At 42.9% G+C, this 24,402-nt stretch overlaps 1 protein-coding gene and 1 long non-coding RNA gene across 14 annotated transcripts in view; one reads left to right on the top strand and one right to left on the bottom strand.

Moving 5' to 3' along the window:
- The window catches only part of LOC110396867, a 64,137-nt gene extending 46,611 nt beyond the window's left edge, over positions 1-17,526 (bottom strand). For 2 of the 5 annotated variants that reach the window (XR_002437324.1, XR_002437326.1), the window contains exons 1-3: positions 17,252-17,501; positions 9,979-10,157; positions 8,536-8,630 (exon numbers count right to left, since the gene is read on the bottom strand). This is a non-coding gene — a long non-coding RNA (uncharacterized LOC110396867). The other 3 variants (XR_002437325.1, XR_002437323.1, XR_002437322.1) reach the window with 3 other exon arrangements.
- Positions 17,624-24,402, top strand: part of PPM1B (protein phosphatase, Mg2+/Mn2+ dependent 1B) — a 57,502-nt gene continuing 50,723 nt past the window's right edge. For 5 of the 9 annotated variants that reach the window (XM_021392748.1, XM_021392746.1, XM_021392749.1 and 2 more), the window contains exon 1: positions 17,626-17,831. The gene's annotated coding sequence lies outside the window, so the exon portion shown is untranslated. Of the gene's footprint in view, positions 17,832-24,402 lie in introns of all 9 variants that reach the window. The other 4 variants (XM_021392753.1, XM_021392752.1, XM_021392750.1 and 1 more) reach the window with 3 other exon arrangements.

Consider the following 24,402-nt stretch of genomic DNA (forward strand, 5'->3'; position numbering starts at 1 on the left):
GGTCCTGATGTACTGTAAATCTTGGGGGAGGAGAGCAAGCGATGAATCAGTGATGTGAGAAGAAATAAAGCTCACCGGTTTTAGTCTTTTGGGAGGGCTTTTCTCAGCAAAATAAACTCAGCAAATCAACAGCTATGTGAATTTGCAAAAGAAGCATTTTGGATTTCCAAAAAAGGAAGAGAAAAAACAAATGTATAAGATAAAATTCACTTACTGAGGAATTTTTTTTTAGTTTGCAGACAACTTAGGCTACTCCTACTCATTGTTCTGTACATTTAGATATAATGTATATCATTAAGCACTGCATAATTAAGCATTTTTACATGCATCGGTTTCCACTGCACTGTCTTCTGGCTGAGTGTCCCTGCCCCTAGGTCCTTGCAATGGCTGCCCACTCTGCCCTGGCCTCGAAGCAAAGCAGCTGTCAGCAGGAAAGCATGGGTATCAGCACGCCATCAGGGAAGCCTGCTGGTTGCTCAGTTCCCACAGTGCTGTACAGGGAAGTCTCGTAGGCAGTTCTACCATCCCACACACCTCATTGTCTCAGTCTGCAAGCAGCACAGACCTCCTCTTATCCCATTTTCCAGTGCCCTCACACTTTCTGTACAAAAATTGCTGCACAAACAAGTCTTTCATTAATGGGTTTGAACCATCAGTAACATCTAGTGAAGGACGGTGCTTATACCACAGAGCAATTCTGTGCCAAACTGGCTGGGAAAAGACTCGGGATGTGGCTTTGAGCCAGAGCTAGCCTTACCCCAACCATACTGAATGCCCAGTACCTCTTCCCCAGTGTATTGTCTTCCCTCCAAAATTGGTCATTGCCTGTTGCGGCTAGAGCTGCTGAATGTCAAATCTGCTCATCAATCAGTTCAGAGAGCAGAACAATGTTGGCTCAGCACTATGCACTGGGACACCCAGCAGCTCTTACATGCTCATGTTTGATGCAATTTTTTTCCCTCAGCATATATAATCTGCAGTTTCTACTGCTACCTCCTCAATGCCTCCTATTTTCCCACCCAGTAAAAGCTCACTCAGCTGCTTCCATTTTCTTTTCAAGACATTAACACTGCCCACAGTCAGTCTATGTGAACATATTGATGTGCATAAAGAAAACAAAGCATCTGGCATGTATGTAGCTGTCTTTCAGATACAGATGTACTCTATGGACCTCACCATCACCCATGCACCTCTAGGCTTTCAGTCTCACATCCAAGCCTCCAGCGCCCTGCCCCTCTGCACTCTCTGCCTGTAGCTGCAGCAGCCTGAGCTAAGCCGTGGTTAATGTCATAGGCTTAAGGGTGGAAATTATGCGTGTGAACTAACTCAGATAGCATCAGGTATTTTCAGTCAAACCTATGTTTATTTTTTTAATCAGAACTACACATGTATATGCATACAATCAAAGAAGTTACACATCGGCCTGTGAAATACTGTCAGATCTCCTGCCCTACATTTGTATTTGTATAGTCATTGTATTTGTGCAAGAATTCTCAAAGTAATATTAAATATTGCCAGCCAGAGTAAAGGGTCACTGTCAGTGAACAAGCTTAATTTGATTCTACCATTGTTCATTTTTGCTTTTAGAATTACTTTTTTTTTTTTAATCAAATAAATAAAGAAGGCTAAGGGATGCTAAAAGATAATTTAACATTTTGTGCTAAAACAGATGGTTTACATAGCATTAATTAACAAAAAACTTCAGTCTGATCTGTTGCTCTGGGGCTTGCTTCCATCTTTTCATTCTCTCTCTTTTTTTGATTAGAAACAAACACTTGTACCTGATTTTGACATACAATTTATCAAAGCTAGAAAATGCAGCAGTAGGTCTGTATGGCAGAGCCAAATGTTTGATGCTATCAGCAGCTCTTAGCTAGTGATTACCTAAATGCTGCAGGCATGAAAATGATGCTCTAAATTACATTAAATGAAGCAGCATACTGGAAAATGACCAAGATTACTCAGCATTTTCATCTTAGGAAATCCTCCTGGTGCTAGAATAGAAAAAGCCTTTACTAGTCCCTTTCTAACAGTGACACAGAATACAAAAATACAAGCTAAGTTCATCCACAGGTATTTAGATAGAATGACAAGAAATCATTCTGAATAAGCAAATTCAGGAATGACTTAAACGAGAAAAATCAATGCTATGTGCCATAGTGCAGGGACTACATGTAGTTTTAAGATTAAAGCCCTAAGTCCTTGGAATAAGCCTTCCTGAAATCTTGCAGTATCATCCCATCACCCAGTCACAAAGGCCAGAGTTGCCACATCCAGAGTCATGCCAGAATTCTCTCATTGCACTGACATGCCTAAATGCTTTTCTGGGTACACGTTCAGTATCTGTGTAGTTCAATCAAGTAGCAAATTCAAGAGATACCAAAGACCTGGCAACAAGTGCATCTCACCCATTCAGATGGCCTGAATGAGAGTGAGTGGAGGCTGGCTGCAGCTCTCATTCACAACGCTACCAGAGCACTCAGGGAGATTAGAACTTTCATTTCCAGAGTAGGTGAGATACAGAGCAGGAATTGTGCCTCTTTCATGTGGCAGAGAAATTCACTCTTAAGAGCACCTGAGAGCATCTAAGGGAGAGAAGGAAAACACCTGTGGTTTTTCAGTTTGTGAACTCACTCACTGAATTACTCATACTCTCTCCAGCTCCACGGGTCTGACTTGAAGTTTTCAGGAGTGAGTCTGTGCACATCAATTTTGAGGTTTCTTCTGGGATAATTTGTGGTGAAAGAAAAGAAACAAAAGGAAATCCCATGTACTTCCTTCAGGCTCTGAGGGAAGAGGAATCCTCCGGCAAAGGTATCTCAAGAATTGTTGTTTATTTTGTCATCTACTTCAGCCAGATGTTAAATCATCTTTGTCAAATCCTCTGTTCTGTATCTGTTGTATGGTTACAAGAGTGAATTTCCCTTACTTTTAGCAAATTTAGACATAAAATCCTCAAAAATTACATAAATGTGAGATTCAGTTGCTGATAGAAAGCATAAGGAGATCGGGAATTTGCCTCAGCTTTTATAGCTTAAATTATTGCTCATCGACCCAGTTTAGTTGTAGGGAATGCAGAAGAAAGAGTAATGCGTCAGAAGACTGAGAGTTGCTTCCAATAACATTTGAAAATGATTTTACAAAAATAGGCACTGCTTTACATTTTTGAATAAGTACTTAAATATGAAAAGTATATTGAATATTGACCCTTTGTTGACAGGCTATCTGCTGAGAATATGTTCTAAAAAGGTACCTAAGTGTGTGCAAGTGTGTACTGTGTACATACATATCTACAATAATCAGTTTGTCTGCGGAAAACTTTTTCTAGTTTCCACTGTTTACAGCAGCAAATGTCCAAAACACAGCAACATCCTACAAGAGCAGTTGGAATAAAACATTGATTTGACAGTGACTTGGGTTGAATGCTGAAATATTTAGTCTGTATGTGCAAAATTGTTACCTCTGACTGCCCAGTGAGTATACAGTGTAGATAATTAGCTAAATGCATCTTTGAATTTGTCCTTGTGGTTGCACTTTCAGACAGGAAGCCAAACCCAACACAAAAGTGCCTCTGACACAATATCCTTTGCCCTCAGAGCTTCTTGTAAAGTCTTCAGAGAGCCTCTGCCATTTTGCAAGGTGTGCTTAGGGCTGCTTCTCCCATTGACAATAATTCACTCGTGAATTCAAATGGATTCACAAAACTGGCATTCCTTCATCTGGCATCTCAAAGGCCATTATTTAATAGACAAGTTCCGAATACAATGAATGCCTTAAAAAAATCGAAACAATCGGTGGCAGCAGCACAAGCAACTGTACCCTCTTTTACTTAGTGTATGAGTTAACATAATATGTAATTAAAGAATAATAAAGCCATAAGTTTTTGCTAAGACTACTACATAAAGCAACACTGAATGAATCACAGTATTAGTTGTCTGCAATGCTAAGTAGATGATACATAGAAAACTTGGCTAGGAAAAGAATTGATTAGTGAACCAAAACACAATGGTTAGGAGCAAATCCAGGAAACATCCTCCCTTTGAGATAATGAGAGGACAAATTCAGAATGCATTTGCTAAGCTATTGGAAGAACAGTGGAAAAAAAAGAGTCTGCAGTTTAAAATAAGAGGTTAAGCCATTTCTGTTTACATGGATTTTAACATATCTGATAGGAACAGGGCCTCTGTTTTGTAACTAGATTAGCTGATGTGAATCTGGCTGCATCTGTGTGGCATCACTGGGATAAGCGGGATCCAGAGGGATGACTAACTGCAGCAGTGGATTTGGTTTCCAGACTGGAGTTCAAGGTGTTCAGCTGGCCAAATAGCTCTCTGTGAATGCCCTGCTGTTCCGTACTCTAGACTGCGAGTACAGCCATGTTACATGTGAAATTTTCTTCATCTTGAGCAGTGCTAGAGTAAATATTAGAGCTCTCAAAATTAATATGAGAAGTAGTGAAAAAACCTGTTTCTGTTGTAGCTGTATAGTTACGATATGTTCGGAAATCGTATACAGAAGGACATGCGGGAACAGAATAAAATATGTTTTGGAGGAAAATGAAATATAAGGAGTAGAAAAATAAACCTTTTCCACAGAAATTAAGAAAAGTGGAAGAGGAGAAAACAGGAATAGTTTCAACCTTACAATTACACAGTTCGTGATGTTGGCTAAATATCTTCATTTGTCATAGTATCTTATTACCTGCTTGAAATTTTGAGTGATGGAAACAATTAAAATTGGAAGAGCTAAAAATAAACCCAGCATGTCTCACTCAAGTAATCAGAAATCCACCTGAAAAGCAGGTGTTGCTCAGTTGTCAGTCAGTGTAATGCAGCTATGTAAATGACTTCATGTGCAACCTGAGGCTTACCCAAAGGCTTTTCATATTTGTGTTGGCTTTGCTTATTGAAAACAGCAAAATAAAGAGGGATTTTTTTTTTAACCTCACATGTTGAGGTAAGGATGCTTACAGTATTTTAGGAAAGTTGGGAGTGTCATTAGTGTCATCTAGACAAAAAGCAGGAGGACGGCATTATTTTGTTACTGCGGAATGTTTCTAAATGTACCTTGCAGCTTCGTATAACGTAGGACGGTATTTCTGTTGATGACTCACGCTGACTCACCCACCAAGCCAGAATTTACTGAGCTTTCTTCTGTGACCACACACAGGGATATGATTTCCAGTCTGAGAGAAATTTTTAACATTTAATTTAGTAGGCTTTAACTACAGAGACAGATGCACTTCTTCAGTTGTTGCCTTAATCTGTACTTATGTTTTTTTAAAATATGTGTTCAGATTGTGTTCCACAGAATATCTTGAAATCAATTTTAAAATAATGTGGGTAAGTGCAACTGTATTTTCCAAACACAGAGGCCTGTCTTACAGTGCTGCAGGTATATAGAAACAGTGATTATTTGCTGATGCTATGGACTTAATGACTTACATACTTAACGACTGCCTTTTTGCTATGGCATTAGCAGCAGGGCATATCGGCCTCAACTGTGACAAGCCTCTAGGCCCTTAGGAAATTAATAATTAATGAGAAGACATTGACCTGATTGTTCCAATTCTTAAGACTGAGAAATCATATATGACTCTACCAAAGTTAACATAATTGAATGGTATTAAAACTAGATGGAAAAGCAATTTGTTAAAAGCTACTATAAATATCTTCAGACTGAATATACTTTTTCTGAAATAAATAGAAATAGTCTGGCAGACTTTATTGGAAACATGATTGGTCCAATTGTTTGTCTCTCTCTAATTTCTGGTTCAAATCTGATGGTATGTAGCAGCCTGAAAAATAACTACTGCTGTTACAGTACAAGCTGCAGGGACTGAAAAGAGAAAATCTCACTGGCATTTGCTTTGTAGCCACATAAACACATCTCTGCTTTCTTGGGCTCTTTCATACAGGGTCATATACTTGTTAAATCAGCATTTATGATAGTCTCATCCTGACCCCAGGATTCTTTCCTCTCCACCCAAAGACTGAGGAAAAAAAAATATATTTTGCTTGGACTACTGTGCATGTTGCTTTTTAAACTCTTTTGAAAAATAACAGTGAATATTCAAGCAACAGAAAATGAGATGAGTGAATCTTTCTCTAAAAGAATATGATGAGATGCTTCAGTAAATTGATCAAGGACTCTGGACTTTACTCCACCTTCGCAGTGTTCTGAAAGAACAGTTCATATGCCCCAGCCTCATGCCCTTCCCCCTTTCTCTGGGAATTATTCATTTCTCAAAATCTAGCTTTGACAGTGTCTCAGGGCTGCGTGCTTTGCTTTTCTTGCTCCTGCAGTCACTCAGGCATGATTCCTAATCTGCTTGAGTTTGTCTATGATTCTGTCTTCTGATCTCTGGGATTCACTAAATTGCCCTGTCCTCTGAATCTGAAAGTGCTGGATGAGTGGACACTTTGTCCCTTGTGATTTCTGCTCCACTGACTTTCTTCTGCTTTGGGTATAGAGTCCTTTATTTTTCTTTTGGAAAACAAAAATCCCAGACTTTATGTATTTAGTCACACCTTCCTGCCTCCATCACCGTTCACACGGGACTTTCTTGTAATTCTGTCACTAGAATTCAGATGTTTTTGGTTTTGTGTTTCGAGTTAAATGTGCTTGAAAATAGGGTGTAACCTTTTCTTTTCATTACTTCAACCCCAAGCAGCAACTAAGACTCTGTATATAGTAGGGCACGATACAAGAACTGCACAGTTGTATGACAAGGCCTGAATAGAAATTGCAATATGTGGCTCTATATCAGTCCCCAAATGTACCGCCTGTTAATGTTCCTTCTCTTGCTATTGCACTGCCAGTCACAGCCTATGCTTTATCCAAGACCATGATTTGTATCAGACAGGCATGCACAAAGGCCTCCACCCTGCTGAACTTCTGTCAGAATCTCTACAGTAGGGATGCCCACTTTTGAAACTACGCACCTTTCTCTAGGAGCAGGAACCTCTGAATATGATGTGGTCCATCCTTCGCAGCAGGACACGAGAACTTTCTAAAAGTGGCATAATTACTGACTAAACACAACACAGTTTGCTGGCAGAAGAGATGAGTGCTGCTGAAATGTGGGAAGTGAGTGTGGGTTATTATTGCCAACTAGTTCAGAGACCATTCATCTCCTTTTTTTCCAAGTGTTGTCACAGACATGTGAGGAGAAAAGAGTGATTACTGGATTAATTGTCATGACAGTAGCTCATTTCTAAAAGCCCTCCTTCTCCAGGGGGCCTCGTCTTCCCCTTGTTATATTTCTGGACTGGGAAGGGGGCCTCTGGAAGGAATAGTGGTAAGAACTAGGACACTGCCACTACCAGAGCCAGCTATTTTGACTAAAGCCTATTCCAGTGTGACACAGATAGTGTAAATAAACCTGGAAGTCATGTTTGCTGCAGATTGAATATCCCTACTCTTTTTGATGTCACTGCAAATACCCTGTCTTACTTTCTTTTACTCGTGATTTGCAAAAAACATTGTGTTGGTACAATAGTGATATGGTAATAACTGGAAAAAATAGTATGTTTTTTCAAGGAGTGAAAATTCCCAAGCCCCTTCTAACACCACAATTAAGTGGTTTATAGTGTTTCAGCCAACATCAGCCTATCTTAGATAAACATACACCACTGCAAAGCCTGTATCCAAAGGTCCCTCTCAATCTGAATATACTGACATTGAGGTTTTCTGTTTCTATAGCCGGCATCCTGCTGGTATCCAATTTTAGGAATCCTATTGTGATATGATGGTGCCAGCAGTGTGTTTGGAAGTGTTTGCTGAGTACTCACCTTTGCACTTGATACACTTCAGTTGCGGAGCTTCTAGGTTTCAAACACTTTATCAGAAAGTTGAGCCTGTGGCCACTGAAGAGCTTTGCACAGTAATGCTCTCAGGTGTCTATTGTCATTCTTTCTTTTCCAGCTCTCACAGTTTTGCTGCTCTTACAACTTTTTGCAGCGGAAGATAATATTTACATGTCTTGAATCTCATCCTAACAGGCAGTCAAACACTGTGGTCCCCTGGGACGCTCTTGCTTGACTGTCTGAGAGTTCCACACATTCAACCTTACACCTTTCTCACTGAAATATGTTGCACCTTTGGGAGTTCCAGAGCACTGTGTAACCTCCAAAAGATTTAACCCGAGTTGGGTTCTTGCAGTTACACAATCTCACATGTTTAACAAACACCCACCTGGACAGACTTCTCCCCGCAGGGTAATACTGACTCTCATTACTTGTTAAGCAGAAATGTCTGTTTCTCAAATTTCTCCCAGGCTGTGGGTAATCTAAAACTATGCACGAAAACTCAATTATTTGGATCTGATGCTTTCCTTAGAAGTAATGTCTTGTGTTTGCCATTGTTACTTGTAATCATTATTACCAAGAAAACTTAAGGAAAAAAAGAAAAGATTATACCAAGGATTACATTTCTGATTACAAAATAGAAATAAACTTAACAAATGCACAAACAAAAAGCGTAGAAGCGAGAAAATCCAACTTCAACATGTTCCTTGTTCTGGCAGTCACTTACGATTTCTCCAAGGAGCCAAGGAGATGGTGCAGCTGCACATCAGAGCGTTCTTCTCTTTTGGGTTTTTGCCTGCCTCCACCAAAAGGCTTGCCTCACTGCAAGAGAGGATAAACTTCAGAACATTTCATTGAACCTTTTCTCTTCCTTCCTTCAATTTAGAGAAAATCCTAATGGATTGTATGGTAGTTTTGATCAACCTGAGCTATTTTTATGAATGCAAATGAAATCCATTTAATCTTGTCTAAAAATGAATCATCTCTGAAATGCAATGATCCTTTGACACACTTGATTTCCAAATTTAGATTTACCTTCCTGCTTCTGTTGAGTTATAATTTGATTTGGGTCTCCATTTCCCAGACAGCATAAATTCTATTATAAAACTTTTTAAGATCTTATACATTTCATGTAAGAAAAATATCAACTGCACATCAGATCCAAACTTCACAGTTTGTGAAAAAGGGATGAATTCATAGAGTTCACACCTGAGATGTCGCTAATACTGATGATCTGTTTAGGGTTTGGAGCATTTTTGTAAATAATTTAAATTTCTTTCATTTCCTTACATTATCATTTCAGAGGCTTTATGCTATCATAGCAACTTCCGACTTTAATTCCCTTAGCTGTGGTTAATTATAGATATTCTGTGTTATTCATTCCAGAGCTTCTTGGTACTGACTAGGCCAACCAGAGATCTTTTGAGGGGCCCCTTCATTTCCAGAAATACTGCTTTTAATGTGTCATGTCCTATCATCAGCAAGATGGCTCTTTTTCCATATCTGTACAGAAGAGTGTAAAATTCATGAAACTGTGCTCCATTTCTCTGGAATCCCATTTCCTTTTGTAACTAGCTTAAATTGTCTTCAGAATTAGACATTTAAAATACACTTACTTAGCTGGGTATCAAGTAGACAGTTTTTAAAGGTATGCTTTAAAGCTTTTCACTGATTTTCTTGTTCTATTGGCAGCAAGGCACCTTTGCAACATGCTTGCCTTAACTGGCAGTCCTTTGGTAAATGGGAGAACAGAGTTCAGAACATTAATTGTGCAGAGACATGCCTATTCTTATTTTGCATTTTCTCTTTGATAACTGGAAACGCTAATTTATTTCTATGTTCCAAAAACATTGCTAGATTTTTTTTTATTTTTTATTTTTGCCTTTGAGGGGAATCAATCCTCTACTTCTTGTAGGGAGTTTATTTTTACCATCATTAGTGGCACTCCGGTTTGAGCAGAGCTGAACCCAAGGGCTCTCATCAGAACTCTAATTTCCCTTTGCTGAAACAGGAGGGAGTCAGAGCACTCGCTACCTCAAAGGAAGTGCGCTGCATACTTAACGTTGATGCTATTACTATGATTGGCATATTTTGATCATCTTATTTTTCTTTTTGATACTGATGTACAGTGAAGAGTGAACATTATCTTTAAGCTGCAATCTGATCTTACTGAGCTTTAAGTGCAGCAAAGGGCAGTGGATTTTCTCTTCAGCAGCAACACAAACAGCAGGAGTTCTGGAAATTGTAGTGGCAACAGCAGCTTCTGTTGTGACAGTTCTCTTGTAGGTCACCATGGTGAGAATGTATCTGAGTGTGGTTTTTTTTTCTGTCCAGATGCTAGCATTATTTCTAGAAGCCAGAAGAATACCTTCTATAAATTAATATTCTTAACATGAATAATCTTGATGTATATTTGCTAATAAAAAAATACATTCTCCTTCTTAAGACAAATTTAACGCCTAGTCAAAGAAACAGTTAACAACACTTCCAAAACTAAATACAGCATATTTACCTTTACTGAATAAATAACATCATGGAGTCTGGCCTACATTCTGCTTTGCTTTTCACTGTGAAGATTCATTACAGATATCTTAATATAAAAAACCTTCACTTTTGACCTGTGGGTACTGCAAGATAATGCAGAGGACTTACTTGTACTTATCACAGAGAAGGCTAAGCTTTCTTGTCTGAGCTCAGAATTGAAGTGGCCGTGTTGTAACAAAACATCTGACATGAGCCACTCTGATGGGCAGGGATAGCACCCATCAAACCATCTTAGAAAAATGCAGAAGAGGAAGAATTAACTCTTTTTTAACAGCCTGGGGGTGCTTCACTTGGAGTCAGCATGACTCCACTTCCCAGTCCTGCTTATTAGTTCTGCCCAACAGTGATGTGGCGAGCAGCCCATTGATGGGTCTGCTGCTGGTGACTGAGTCACATCCAGTGCTACCATTAGTGAGCCAACAGCCAGTCACGCCTGCAGCCCCGGCCTGCTGGGCCACTTCTGGGATTTTGCAGCATGGGGGCTGGATACTGGGGAGCATTGCTCTGATGAGAGAAGATGTGAGAAAAACAGGCTTTTCTCATGCCGTGGGTTTACTTTTCTTGGTTTGTTTCATTTCTTGACACCTTTCTTTTCTACTTAGGGAATTAACTAGTTAAAACCTGTATTCCATATAAATGAGGAAAAGATCACAAAGATTAAACAGGAATCAGTTAACACATTATTATTTGGTTTCTTTAAGAGACATTTTTAGGACAGAAATATTACTGGCTAGGAAAAGTTAGCAATGGAATTGCATAGACAGTAGTATATCTAAGTAAAAAGCTGCACGTTGCTATAATAATCTCTTCAACTGTTGAGTTTTCTTTTTAAAATCGCATTTAGGCTTTGAAATTTCATTAGAATGTTCTCTACTGTAAAAGATGGCATCTATACAGTGTTTAAAAACTGAGAGGATGCTGTTACCAGAAGTGGTGTATTTCATGGAGCCGAAAAACAAGCTTTTTTGCCAAACTTGATTGACTTCTTCAATATCTTCAGGTTAAAAGATAGAACAGAAGTACTTTACAGTTGATTATGCTTAAGCTTACAAACGTTTGAAAAACATTTTAAGCTCTCATTTTGCTTGAATGAATTGCTTCATTCAAAAGGTATAAAAAATAATCAAAAGTCCAGATGGTCAGTGAAAAACCAAACAGAGCAGGAATAATGATCAAGGCACATTAAGGATGATAGGTGAGAATAGTCTAAGCAAAAATTGGTATTTTATCATTCTGGTAAAAAAAATAGGCAAGATTTTAGATGGCAAAAGGAGACATCTCAGAGCAAAAAGTTAATAAAACTAACACTTCCAATGTACCTCTTTTGCTACCTGCAGTTCTGCACTGAGCTGTGAACTCTCTGCTGTGCAGAGGAAAAACAGAAACATACGCTCACAAGTGATAGAGTTACCAACACAAACTACTGCTTTTCAGGAAGGACACTGTACCAGAGTTCAGCAGCTTAAACTAACATGTTACTTCAGCTGCTGGACAAGCTGAGAGCATGCACACAGGCAATTATTACATCTTGTCTGTGGAGCAGTAAATTATTAAGCCATGCTAAGCCATGGCTTAATTACAAACTGGCTTGACAGCTTGTGGCTGTCTGTCCCTACCCAATTTAACAATGTGAACAAAGCTCGAATGAAGGCAACAGAAATAATCAAGGCACATCAACCCTTCCAGTTTGTTGCATCTCAGAGCCAGCTCATGGCTGCCTGCATGAAGCTCCAAATAAGCACTTGCACACTGATAATTAAGTGCCTGCGTGAAGGCACCTAACCTGCCACCAGCCATGTTTAAGATTGTGTTTGTCATTCTAATGCTGAAACTGAACAGCATTTCATATTATGCTCTAATAAACAACAATATTCTGTCCTCCTTCATGATCTCCATCAAGTGTTAAGCTCCTAGTTGCTAGAGGAAATGTCTGATATTAGTCTCCAGACATCTTGATTTTAAACTCCTCAATCTATCTGTATTTCAATTTCTCTGTCAGTTTAACAGTGTATGGTTTCCTAGTTCTCTTTATTGTTTGTGTCTCCTAGCACTGGGCTTTTTACAGTTTTATTTTCCACCGCCTTCTTCTGTTGGTGTCATTAATGAAAATATCTAGGCTTAACCCCCAACTGATCTTTACAAAACTAACAAAAACCTTCTTTACTCAGACAGTTTACCTCTGATCATTTATGGATAGTCCATGACCTACATTAGTCTCTGATACTACTCTGCTAATCCCCATTGTCTCTATCATTTACCTAGATGGTGAATGATATTATAAGAAAGATATTAGGTTAATCTGGTAAGGTCCACCTTTGTAAACAAACATTACTCTTAATCATTTCCTGCTACGTTTAAAAAGCTTACTGAGACAAGTAATTTCCTATGATGTTATTTCGTGACTTCTGGAATGGGCATTATCTATCCTTCTGCCTAGAGGCCGTAGTCTGTGCTTTACTTTCCTTTTATATGCGATACCAGCAATTTCCTTTCCCTCATAGCTATTAGCCATCCTGCCCTCTAACCCCATGTTCAACATCATCATCTTTACAGAAAATTGAGACAAAACATGTGTTTGGTTTTAGAATTAGATGTAGACTACCTCTAATCCCCACTTTTTGCCTCACTGAAAAGCAGTATCACTTCTTTCTTACCATACTATGTTACAGCTGGATGACACCTTGCTGATTTTCTAGGTATCATGTGCAAACTCCAAATTCACTCGATTTTTCAGATAAATTCTCCCTTTATTTTTCACAGCTATTAACGCTGAAGATCTTTCCTGATCCAGACTTTTGTTTTCTTTTATGCTCTCTACTCATAACTTGGACCACTCTTGCAGTCATTTCTCTTCCAGTTTTGCCTTGAAGCCTCTTCCTGTAACCCCTTTGCCTTGTGTATGATCAGAATCACAATGGATTTAAAACTTTAGAGATACTCAAAGCTTCTTCCAAATTGTTGATTTCATTATACTGACTTTATTGCCAGGTTCCTTCATTTATCCAGTCATTCTTTCTGAAATTGACAATGTTCTATTTTTTCTCCTTTACCTTTCTTCGTTTCTTCATACAGCTTGCCATCACGTACTCCAGGGCTCTTAACCACAGCCAGGCCTTTCATGATTTTTGAATCATCAAACAAAGCTTTACTTCTTAAAGGCTTGGTGACAGTTGGGAAGAGGAATTCATTGACTACCAGAAACAAGAATGTCTGGCCCTAGCTATGAGTAGCATACATTCCCCAGACTACTAACAGATAATAACAATATTACTGGGTTTTGTCAGTATCTGTACCTTTTTCTTTGCTATCCATTTTTCTCTTGGTGAGCAAAACCAAGGTAAAATGTTACATGAACCTTTCCAAACTTCCTTTACTCATTTCTTAATGTGAACCTCATTATCTGTGGTTCACAGATAAAAAATGTCTTGTGAAACATTTGCTCCAGTGTGAAGGCCTATTAGTGCACTGGACGAAAGTTTTAAAGCTCAAAAAGAGAAGTGCAATTGAGATAATGTAAAAATGGTGTCAGCTCAAGTCACAGTTGTTTTGTCATTCATTTAAACATGAAACAAATTTAATTCATGAGATTCATCAACAACTACTCCTAGAGGGACAAATCTGTTTGCCAAGAAAAGTAAAATACAAAGAACTGGGATTTTTAAAAATTCTGTATGTTAAGAACTAACTTTAATTCCTCGTAAGTGCAATATCAGATGGAAGTTGTTAGCAATTTACCTTTATCCTCCACAAGCTATCTGTATATGTACGTATGTGCTATGAGGGCTGCTCTGAAAGTAATGCTTCCTATTTTATTATGTTGGCCCCTGACGCTGGAGGCAGATGTTGGTTGTATAGCAGTAGAGGTTGAATTTCCCCCCACAATTCTGTTAAACTCTTTGCTGCAGCATGACATGATATCTGGCATGGAAGTGTGTACGAAGCAAAGGTGTGTCACTGAATTCCTCCACGTGGAAAAAATGGCCCCCATTGACATTCATTGACACTTGCTGGACGTTTATGGAGACCAAACAGTGAATGTGAGCACAGTTAGGAAGTTAGTGGAGCATTTCAGCAGTGGTGACAGAGACAGTGGGTCACCTCCACTGGTGCAGATTTTTACGAGTGTGTCATGCAAGCTCTTCTTCATCGCTGGTGAAAATGCATAGCTCATGGTGGTGACTGTTGAAAAAAAGTGTTTTGTAGTTGAGAATCAAATAGTGTTACTGTGCTCTTTGTATCAATTGGAGTTTCAATGGAAATAAATAGAAGGCATTACTTTCAGAGTGATCTGTGTACTTTCCATGTATTAGTTAACATTTCTGAAGTTCAGTTATTTTTATCAGTGCTCAGAATCAGATAAACAATGCATATATATGAAAGCACACAAATTTTGGGCATGCATGCTCTACTATTCATCCAATACGTATACATCCTCACAAAGAAATACTGTGCTTTAGTAGTCTTCCACAAAGCTTAACTGAGGCCACCCATGAAAAGCCACAAAATCCCTAGGTTAGCCATTAACTCTGCATTGCCATGTACAGCCATTATTTCACCTACTTATTACTTCACCCCACCGCCCTTGCTGCCTGCTGCTGCGATCCTTGCCTCTTGCCACACACACCTCTTGAGCAATGACAGCACTTTGTTTTAGCTCACAGGAACCAGCCAGATATGTACTTTTTCTAGTGATTAGGAATGTGCTGTTTATATTGGGTTAAGGACTCATGTGCATGGTGTAGATTTTTAGTTAATCTCTAACAGTTAAGCAGGTCATGCTTGAGAAACAGCAAGGGATATGATTTGTTACATTAGAAACAACATAACATAGTATTTATTATTTTGGGTAGTCAGTTCTGTAAAGGTTGAACTGGCATTGAGATTATGTACTAATGTATTGGCATTGAGACTATGTACATTTTATATTTTTCCGAATGTGTTATAAAATTACATACGCAGTTGGAGCTGAAGGTGAAGTGAAGGGGATAAGAACAGAAGTGTTGGATCTAGAAGCAAGGAGAAAGGCAGGGTCGGGTGCTTTGAATGACAACTGAAAGACTTTTCTCCAATATTTGTGTACATTCTGGTTTCAGTAGCCACTGTGTGAAGAATGGCTGCTACAGTAAATTAGATGGAAGAGTCAGTATCAGCTGAGTATATCTTGGTCACACCGGGCAGGATTATCTAACACTGCCTATGGTATCTCTCTGGCAGGTAGCCAAGAAGCAAAGTGGAGACTGCAAACAGACCTGATAAAATTACAGCCCAGATCTCTACCTGCTGAAATCTATGCTAGATTTACCAGCAGCTTCAAGAATGATGGGCTCTCCAAAACTGTCCAGTAAACCACTTGGAATAAAAACTGCTGTTTCAAAATGCAGTTCAAGAATTATCTAGGCTGAATGAATTTTGCATTCACCAACCAAAAGACACAGCAGTTTTTAGCCAGATGCATCATGCCTCTAATAATACATAAGTTGTATTTAAGTGACTACTAGAACTAAGTGTGAGGAATGGTAAAAAAAAACATCCAGGCTGGATGTATGAAAGTATCTTGAGTCCCAGATCTTGTGGATGCTGCAAAGCAAACTATGTTGATTGGCAGCCAGGTCTGGGCACTCAAATTAGCTTGTCTATGAGCAAGTCTTCTGTGGCAGAGGGCAAACTGCGGTCTCAGTGTTCTGGCTGTTTCCAAACTTGCTTGTGAGTGTCTGTGCTGGGGCTGAGGAGGTTTCACTCAGCCACCTCTGTGGCTGGCAGAGCTGGGGGAAGCAGCACTGGGGGCCTTCCCCACCTTCTCCTGGCAGAGCAGGTGCACTGGGAGCCACAGAAAGTGGAGCTTCAGCTTCAGCTTCAGCTCTGAATGGCCGCTGCAGCCATTACCTTTGCTCAAACTGCCTCCAGAGCTCTGGGCAAGGATTTTCTAATGCAAGTGGTGGTGTCAATGACCTTAAAAGCTGAAAGCTGCACAGTATCTTCTGTACTGTGGACATAACTCTGGAAAAATAATCCCATTGTGTGCTTAGATGGAAAACTGAGCACGTCCGTGTGGAAACTTCCAGGCTTTTCAGGGCCAGCTTCTTTACAAAAGCCATGAAGAGACTGACCGATAACTAAAAATGCTATGTAAGCTGCTTTTCGACCTCTGATCCCAAGGCCCATGTACAACAGAGGCGTCTGTTCACACCAGTGGGGAGGAAGCACCTCGCCGTGAGGGGATGAGGCTCCTGTATGGCTGCCGCCTGTACTGACAGCACTCAGCGCTCAGGCGCTGAGGTGTGCAGTGGACATCACTCCTCTGACATTTAGCTTACAAGGATGACCCTGTGTCTCGCCGCAGCCGGTAGCAGCACCACACAGGGCTGCAGCCCAGGCCGGGAGCGGGTTTCCCCTCCAAGGATGACCCCAAGCTCGCTTGGTTACGGTGACAAATATGACAGCACCCCAGCCCTCCCCCACCCCCGGCGCCGCCAGCCTCGCGCGGCACAACGGCCCCAACAGGCGGGCGCGAGCCTCCGCCCCACCGCAGCCGGCAGGCCAGCCCCGCGCCTCCTGATTGGCTGTCGGTGATGTCATCGCGCGCACATACGGGCACTGCCCGCCGCCCCCCCGGGGGGCCGCGCACCTTTCCCCTCCCCACCCGCTGTGCGGCCAATCGCCGCGCGGAGCGGCGCCCGCGCGCTGTGGCTACGCTGGGGCCCACCGCGCCCGCGGGATTGGCAGGGGCGAGGGCCAATCGGTAGGAGTTACTCGCTGCCCGGGTCACGCCCATTTCGAGCGGCAGCGGCCGGGGCAGGGGAGGCCACGCGACTGGCGGCGCTGGGAGCCAATGGCCTGCAGGCAAAACGCGCCGGGAGGGAGAGGCGGTGGCCGGGGGAGGGCGGCGGGGAGGGGCTCACTGTCAGCCGCTTCCGTCAGTCCTGCCCAGGCTGCGAGGCCGGGGGAAAAAGAGCGGAGAAAGGCAGGCTCGGTGCGCAGCGCCTTGATTGACGAGAAGGGCAGCCAGTTGTTAACGAAACAGGGCCGCGGTGCCCAATCAGGGAAGGCTCCTCGCCGGTGGCCGGCGCGTGAGCGGCGAGCGGATCGGCCAATGGCGGCGCGGCAGGGTAGCGCGAGCTACCTTGGGAGACCAATGGCCGCCCGGGGAGGGCGGGCCGGACTGAGCGATGGCCTCAACAGCCAATAGGCAGGGTCGGGGGCGGGCCGGGTGACGGGCCCCGCCCGCGGCTCTGTGACGTGGGCGGAGGGAGGGCGGGCCCGGCGGCGGCCTTCGGGACGGGGGCTCCCAACATGTCGGCGCTGCTGGCGGCGCTCGGAGTGCGCAAGCGGGCAGCGACTGCGGCCGGTGGTGGCCAGCGCAGGGCGGCCCAGGCCTGAGGCCGAGCCGGGCTCCCCCGAGCCGACCTAAAGCGGGTCGGGCCCTAGCCGGGCCGCCCGGCGCCCGAACGCCGGGGGACGCCGGCCCTCCTTCGCCGACAGGTAGCGGGGTCAGGGCCTGCCGCGGGGTCGTGGCTTTGCCGGGCCGGGCCGAGGCGGCGGAGGGGGGACCGGAGGGGCTCAGGCGCGGGCGTTGCGGAGCGGGAGGGCCCTGCGCGCGGCGGGGGGGGGCGGCCTGCTCGCGTGGGGCCGGCGGGCGGGCAGGGCCTGCTGCGCGCCTGCCTCGGGCAGCGGGGAGGTACCGCGCAGGCCCGGCCTCTGTCTCGCCGTGCCGTGCTCGGGGCCGCGCTGCCGCCGCCGGCCTCCCGGGGGAGGCGAGCCCGGAGCGGGGACCCGCGGGCCGGGTGCTGCTCTCGGGCCCGGTCCCGCGAAGGTAACGCGGGGAGCGGAGTGAGGAAGGGGCGGGAGAGGGGCCGGCGAGCCGGGCCCGCGCACGTGCATTGGCTGCGCCCGGGGGAGTGGCGGGGCCGCGGCCGGTGTCTGCCCGGGGGCGGTAGCGCGGGCCTCCTGTCGGAGCGGGCAGCTGGCCTTAGGCCTGGGCGCCTCGGGAGCGGGGGCTGCGCGGAGGAGCTGCCGGCACACCCCCGGGGACAAGCGCTGCTGCGCGGGTCATGGGGAAGGGGAAGAAGTTGAAGGCCCGCCTGTTTGTGGTTGGGAGATTGGGGGGGTTTGGGGCCGCCGTGTATGGATGTGGGTATGGCTTAGCTGCAAATTATGGCTAGGCGGAGAGTGGGAGTCATTCTGATGGACTGGAGGCAGCTGTGTGTGTGGGGTAGGCTGAGGGGCATGTTTATAGCTGTGTTTATACTTGGGAGATGCAGATGGTGGGTGAAACCACATGTGTTTAGGAACAGTGGTATGTGAAGGCTTATAAATCTAGCAGCGATAGGTGGACAGTCCTGTGTAGGGTGTGAGATGTAAAGGGGTAAGCTGTGTGTCCTCTGAATGCTGTGGAGGAAGGCGGCTCTGGGTGGTAAGCTGATGCACGGGTTCCAGGTGTGGAGACAACAGGTTCCTGCAGGGTACTGAACTTGTTTCCTTCGGTGGCTGGTGTGGTTAGCCACAATGTATAGGACCTTCGTGTGTTATACAAGCTGGTGTGTGGACAGGGAGGCACACGTGGTCCTAGCTGCATGCAGGTTGATTTGCCTGGCACACGTAGTGAGGGCCAGGGGACATCTGGCTATCAGCAGCTGGGTGAGCCTTGCTGATGATGTGGTGAGGTAGGCTAGGGTAGCGAGCAGCATGGTCTGTGACCTGGGAATGTGTCAGGAGCTGTGAGCTGGTGTCATACCTGTGGTGACATGGAAGGCCTGGATACTGTGTGTTGTAGCTTTGGAATCCAAATTGGAAATCTCGTGGCAGCTGCTGTGTGTTGGGGACACTGTGGTGCTGTTTGGAAAAAAGCCTGTGTGTGTGCTGGTGGAGGCTGTGGAAACACAGGTACCTGTATTTGTGACAGGTGTCAGATAGTACATGTTTCTGTCTGCGAGGGCATCAGTGCGCTCTTCTTGTGGGTAAATTATTTGGGATTACTGTAGATTATGAGGATGTGAGGGGATTTGGCCTTATACTTAGAAGTAGAAATAAACATCAGGGTCTTTGAAAGGTTTTGTTGAGGAGAGGGGGGATTTGATGAGTTGGTGGGGATTGTGCATCTGCAGGGTGAAGGTTATATTAGGCATTGTGTACATGTGTGTATCAGGGGAATGGTATTGGTACAAAAGGGAAACTGGAAATTTCATGTTGCTGAGTTAGTGGGAACTAGTCTGTGTGGAGAGAGGAGGCAGGCTTTTACTACTGTGAATGTGAAAAGCTGAAACAGAGGGGGAGGGAGGGAGGGAGGTGAGCAAGCTGGATTGGAGTTCCAGCTTTGTCCTGGGTAGGTAGCAGGTGGTGGGCAGTCCTGCCTCCCCTCAGCGTGCAGAGAAGCACAATATAGTTGTGACAGCCAGTGGAAACTAAAATAAATGAAGATGAGGTGATATTGCTGGATTAAGGGAGTCTACCAAATGGTCACGAGGTTTCTCTTCAAGGTTCTTTTTTTTTTTTTTTTCTCCCGCTTTATTTTGGTCTGTTTGTCCCAGTAGGTAAATTGTCCATTAGCTTAGTGTAAACTTTAACTGAAACAAGTGCTTGTAACAGTCTTGGCAGATGAGAAGCTAACTAAAAGCACTGTGGTACAGACAAGCTCCGTGCATGTGGACTGAGGCTAGGCTGTCTGTGCTTGTGCATTACATAAACTTTTATACTTATGTTGACTGTTTGTCAAAGGTACTGGCTGTAGGCTTGTTTGGAGAAGGCTTAGTGCATAAACATTTGAGGGTCTGAGATCTGTGAAATGATGATTTACAGTGGGAAGTTGTTTCACTCGGGTGCAAATGGGGGAAAATTGCATTTGTGTATCCCATGTTCTGTAGGTTTGTGGTAGTATGAATTATTTGTTTACACAGCACCTCATCCCATGTTCTGTACAGATGTTGTGAGGTTGTGTTATGGGATATGTGGTTTAATTAAGGTGTATAGCATCAATATATGGGGATACTGAATTAACATAGTATGGAAAGGACTGCATGTAGTGTGAGGCTGACAGCAGGAGCCTTACGTGTTTGAAGGGTGCAGTTCAAAGCCTTAGAGGAATTTTGGGTGTTAGTAGGTCAGGGACACTTGTAGTGGCTGCAAAGGGCAAAAGAGAAAGCAAGGAGGAAGGAGGTAGGTATCTGTGACTTTTTTTTTTATGAAGGGCAAAGTGATTGAAAGCCATGTGTAGAACCTAGTTTTCTTTTATTGCAATAGCTGTGAGGTGGTCAAGTAAAAAGACAGAAGCTGGAGAAAAAAAGTCTCACTCATAGTAGTTACTGTGGATTATCTAGGGTGTTTCCTCATCACTGGTGTGGAATTACCACTGGATGCTGGTTCATGTACATTTTTTAAAGGTGATTGCTACTATTTGCTTCTGACTTCCTTTACTAACCTTGAGACCCCACCTTGCATAACTATAAACCCATCACAATTTAAGTTAAAGCTTGCGGAATCGGTGTGTTGAACACAGTCTTTTAAGATGCTGGATGTAAAGGACTGCCATTCTCAGGAAGGGTGATTGAGTGTAGTTAATATTTCTTAAATGAATGTCTTGCATCTTTTTTTTTTTTACTCTGTCCCCTGTTGTACTAATTCACTTTTAATATTTGATTGTATCTGAAATATTTGTATTATAATCATGAATATCACTATTTGGATCAGTTTTCATCGTCTCTCAATCTGAAAATTCAAATTTACTGTACAATAGCATCTTGGATCATCATTATAGTAGGAATGCATAGACATGTTGCATAGGCCTGTTGTTGGCTTAGTGCAGTGTGAATAGATGTTCTTTTCCAGTTGCCACTGGAAGACAACTAGTTGCTGATTTTCATAAGCACAGTGGTCCCCCGGGTCAATGGGAAGGCCATGGTAAAATAATCCAAGTTCTGGACTCAGGGTGTGAATCGAGGAGAGTGATTAACAAGTCATGCATATATCTGTGTCCATTTCTTTCTTCGAATATTGATCACCTCTGCCTATCACCCTGTGTGCTCTATTTATTTTTTTTACTTTTTTTTGTTTCCTGCCATGTCATTCAACAAATTTTTCTCATCTCTGAATTCACTACTGCACTCCTGTTTCTCTCCACCTCTCTGAAGATCAAGATGCATCCTTCAGATCTTGGGCCTTTGAGCAGCCCAAGTGCTTTGATCTGACTATTGATTTTCTCAGCAAACTGGAGGAAAGCAATGCTGATTTCTTGAAAAAACTGTTGAAGTTCTTGCAACCTAGGCTCTTTCCATGTTTGTCACCTTCATTCTGTGCTTCAGCTATTTATGCTTGATCATCTGCAAGATTTGGCTTACATATGTACAAGGTGTGAACTGTCGTGTTTTCGTCCTGTCTTAACTGCTTGTGGTGCGATGTGAGAGATGTTTTATGAAACTTAAGGAGTGGTCTGGTTTAGCCATGGCTTTCAGTGTATCTAGTATGCATGTAATCTTCAGGGAGTTAAACTGCAATATCTGGACAAGGCATTACAGGTTCTTAATTCAAAAAAAGAAAGTATCAACTAACATCAGGCTATAAAAGCTTGGAGACGAGGAATTGTTTGCATGGACAGTGAAAAACACGTCCTTGATGCAAGAGCAAGGATGCTGAATTTCCAAAAACAATCAAAACTGTTTTTCTATGATGGATAGCCTTGCAAACTCCCCAGCTATTTGGGTAATGTCTTTCAGGCTCAGGCAGATATCTGGTGTGCGAGACTTTGAGCGAGCTAAAATTTGGCAAATCTGTCAAAGATTGAATGCTTCTGGTCTGGGAAATTTCAACCCTGCATGTAAGTGTTGTGAGCTGAAGAGTGTATGGGACTTAGTGTTTGTGGAATGTACCTGAGCGGTATCATGTGCTAATGCTGTAGCAGAAATGCAAGTCATGGCCTGAACCAGTGATTGAGCACCTGGTGGGAAGGCAGGGCCAACCCAGGGGAGCTCAGGTGCATGCAACGCCCCTGAGTGACCGGAAGGGATGGGGCCAGGATCCACTGCTTCCCAGACCTCATTTAAGGGTTGGCAGTGGAGGTGAGGGTATCTCACTGGAGATCCCTGCCTGCCTGGGGCCTTCCAAGAGTAAGCAGCTTTTTTCCTTCATTTCTGCGTCCATGGCTGCTGCATTTGGGTTTGTCCTCAATTGCTGCAGCCAAAGGCTTTGCCACCCCACTATTATTGCTGTACTTTCTATCACATTATAGTGTTAAAAAAGCCAAACATAAATTCTTAAGCATTAATTAATGTCGCAAACAGAACTAGTCTGCAAAGTTTTGTGTGAACTGGTCTGCGAAGCTTTGCATGAGCTGCCTCTTGCCATTTAGTTCATCTATTTCTTGAGGCACTATCGGTATGGTGAAACATAAGAGTTGCTAATGAGTGTAGTTGAAGTTAGTCTTCTGGCTTTTGGGAAAACTTACGTTGAGAGACAAGGCAGGAAGATGTTTTTAGTGTAGATATTGGTAAGAGCCCCCTTCCCCATTTCAGTTACTACAGCCATTCCTACAAATTGAGGAAGTTTTTCAGGTGTAGCTATTGTTCTGCTATGAAAAATAAGTTACCCTCTACCTCTCCCCTTACAGCATTACTTTCTCAGTAATATTCATTCTGTTCATGGTTTTATGATGTTACTACATCACTGTTTGATGGTGTAGGTTCTTAGCTTTTTTGATGGAAAATAATCTTTTCATTGAATTTTCTTTCTTACAAATGGTGTACCTAGGTGCTTAAATCTATTCCTGGGAGAGTTAACCAGAGATCAGCTCAGGAAAATATCCAGTTCACTTAAGGATGTTTCAGACCAGGCTACTGGAGAGCTTGAGATGGCTCTTTGGTGTGTTTGGTAATGACAAGTTAATGACCACGAACTTCCTATTAGGTAACAGAGGAAAGCAGCAGTCTGTCTTGGTGGTTTTCAGGGGATTAGTGTATGTTAAGACAAAATATCACCTTCAGTATTTCAGTAACCCCAGTTCAGGAAGTTGACCTTTACTGAACGTAGGGCATATGTGGTTCTGTGTTGTTAGTATGTGAACTAGTTGCTTTCATCAAGGAGGTAAAGAAATAAGATGATGATTTCTTTAGTAGAAGAGGTAGTGTTTTATTGTGGTTTCTATGATCATTGTGTATGGTTCATACAGTATTGCTTTGGCCTGTTCTCACCAGTTCTCCTCCTGTCTTACCAAAACCAGGTACTACTTGTTTAAAACTCATGACCTTGTATTTAAAATCTTGTATGGCAAAAGAAAAATTGGTGATTAGAGAGAAACATCTTAAATGATAGAACGATTTGTAAGGAGTTGATATTTGATCCAACAGGAAAACTGAAATCAATTGCAGTTATGATCCATCCTTCAGTATACACAGTTTATCAGCTTATTCTGAAACCAGGACAACTTTTTTTTTCTGGGCAAGTTTGTTGGTTAAGATGATGGGCAAGTAATATAATGCATTACAGAACATGTGCTACCCTGAGCTAGAGTGGAGCCATTGATGTGGGTTATTGAATTGTGTTTTCAGTCTTTTTTAAAAGGTTGTATGTTACTGTAGATGTAGGTGATATATGAAATGTGTAGATTTTCGATTTAATTGGAAAACTTTTCTAGGTGTGTTCTACCAGCTTTTGATAATCGTAACTGTAAAGGACTGGCGGCAGGAGTGGATGAGCGCTGAAACGCTTGTGCTATGGTTACTTCAGAGGAAAGGCTCAAATCCTCAGTGCAGCCACCTTAGGCGTAATGGGGTATTGTGTTGGTGGCTCTGGGCTAGTTACTGCTGCTTGAAGCTCTCTTAGATGAGTGGGCAGTATCTGCCACATGGCTTATATTTACATCAAGCAGTATGCTGTAATTGAAGATGATTTGTAGAGTGGAACAGTAAGTTGTGTAGACCTGGTATATGTAGTATACCATATATGTAGTTTGTGTGGTTGTATTTTAGACCAGTTGTAGTCTGGTTTTCAGTACACCTCAAACACTCCTGGGTATTAAATATTCTCCAGGAGTTTTAGTTGAGGTTAATCTCAGAGAGGTCCAGATCAT

The sequence above is a fragment of the Numida meleagris genome, chromosome 3 (genome assembly GCF_002078875.1).
Source record: "Numida meleagris isolate 19003 breed g44 Domestic line chromosome 3, NumMel1.0, whole genome shotgun sequence".
NCBI classification, from domain to species: Eukaryota; Metazoa; Chordata; class Aves; order Galliformes; family Numididae; genus Numida; species Numida meleagris.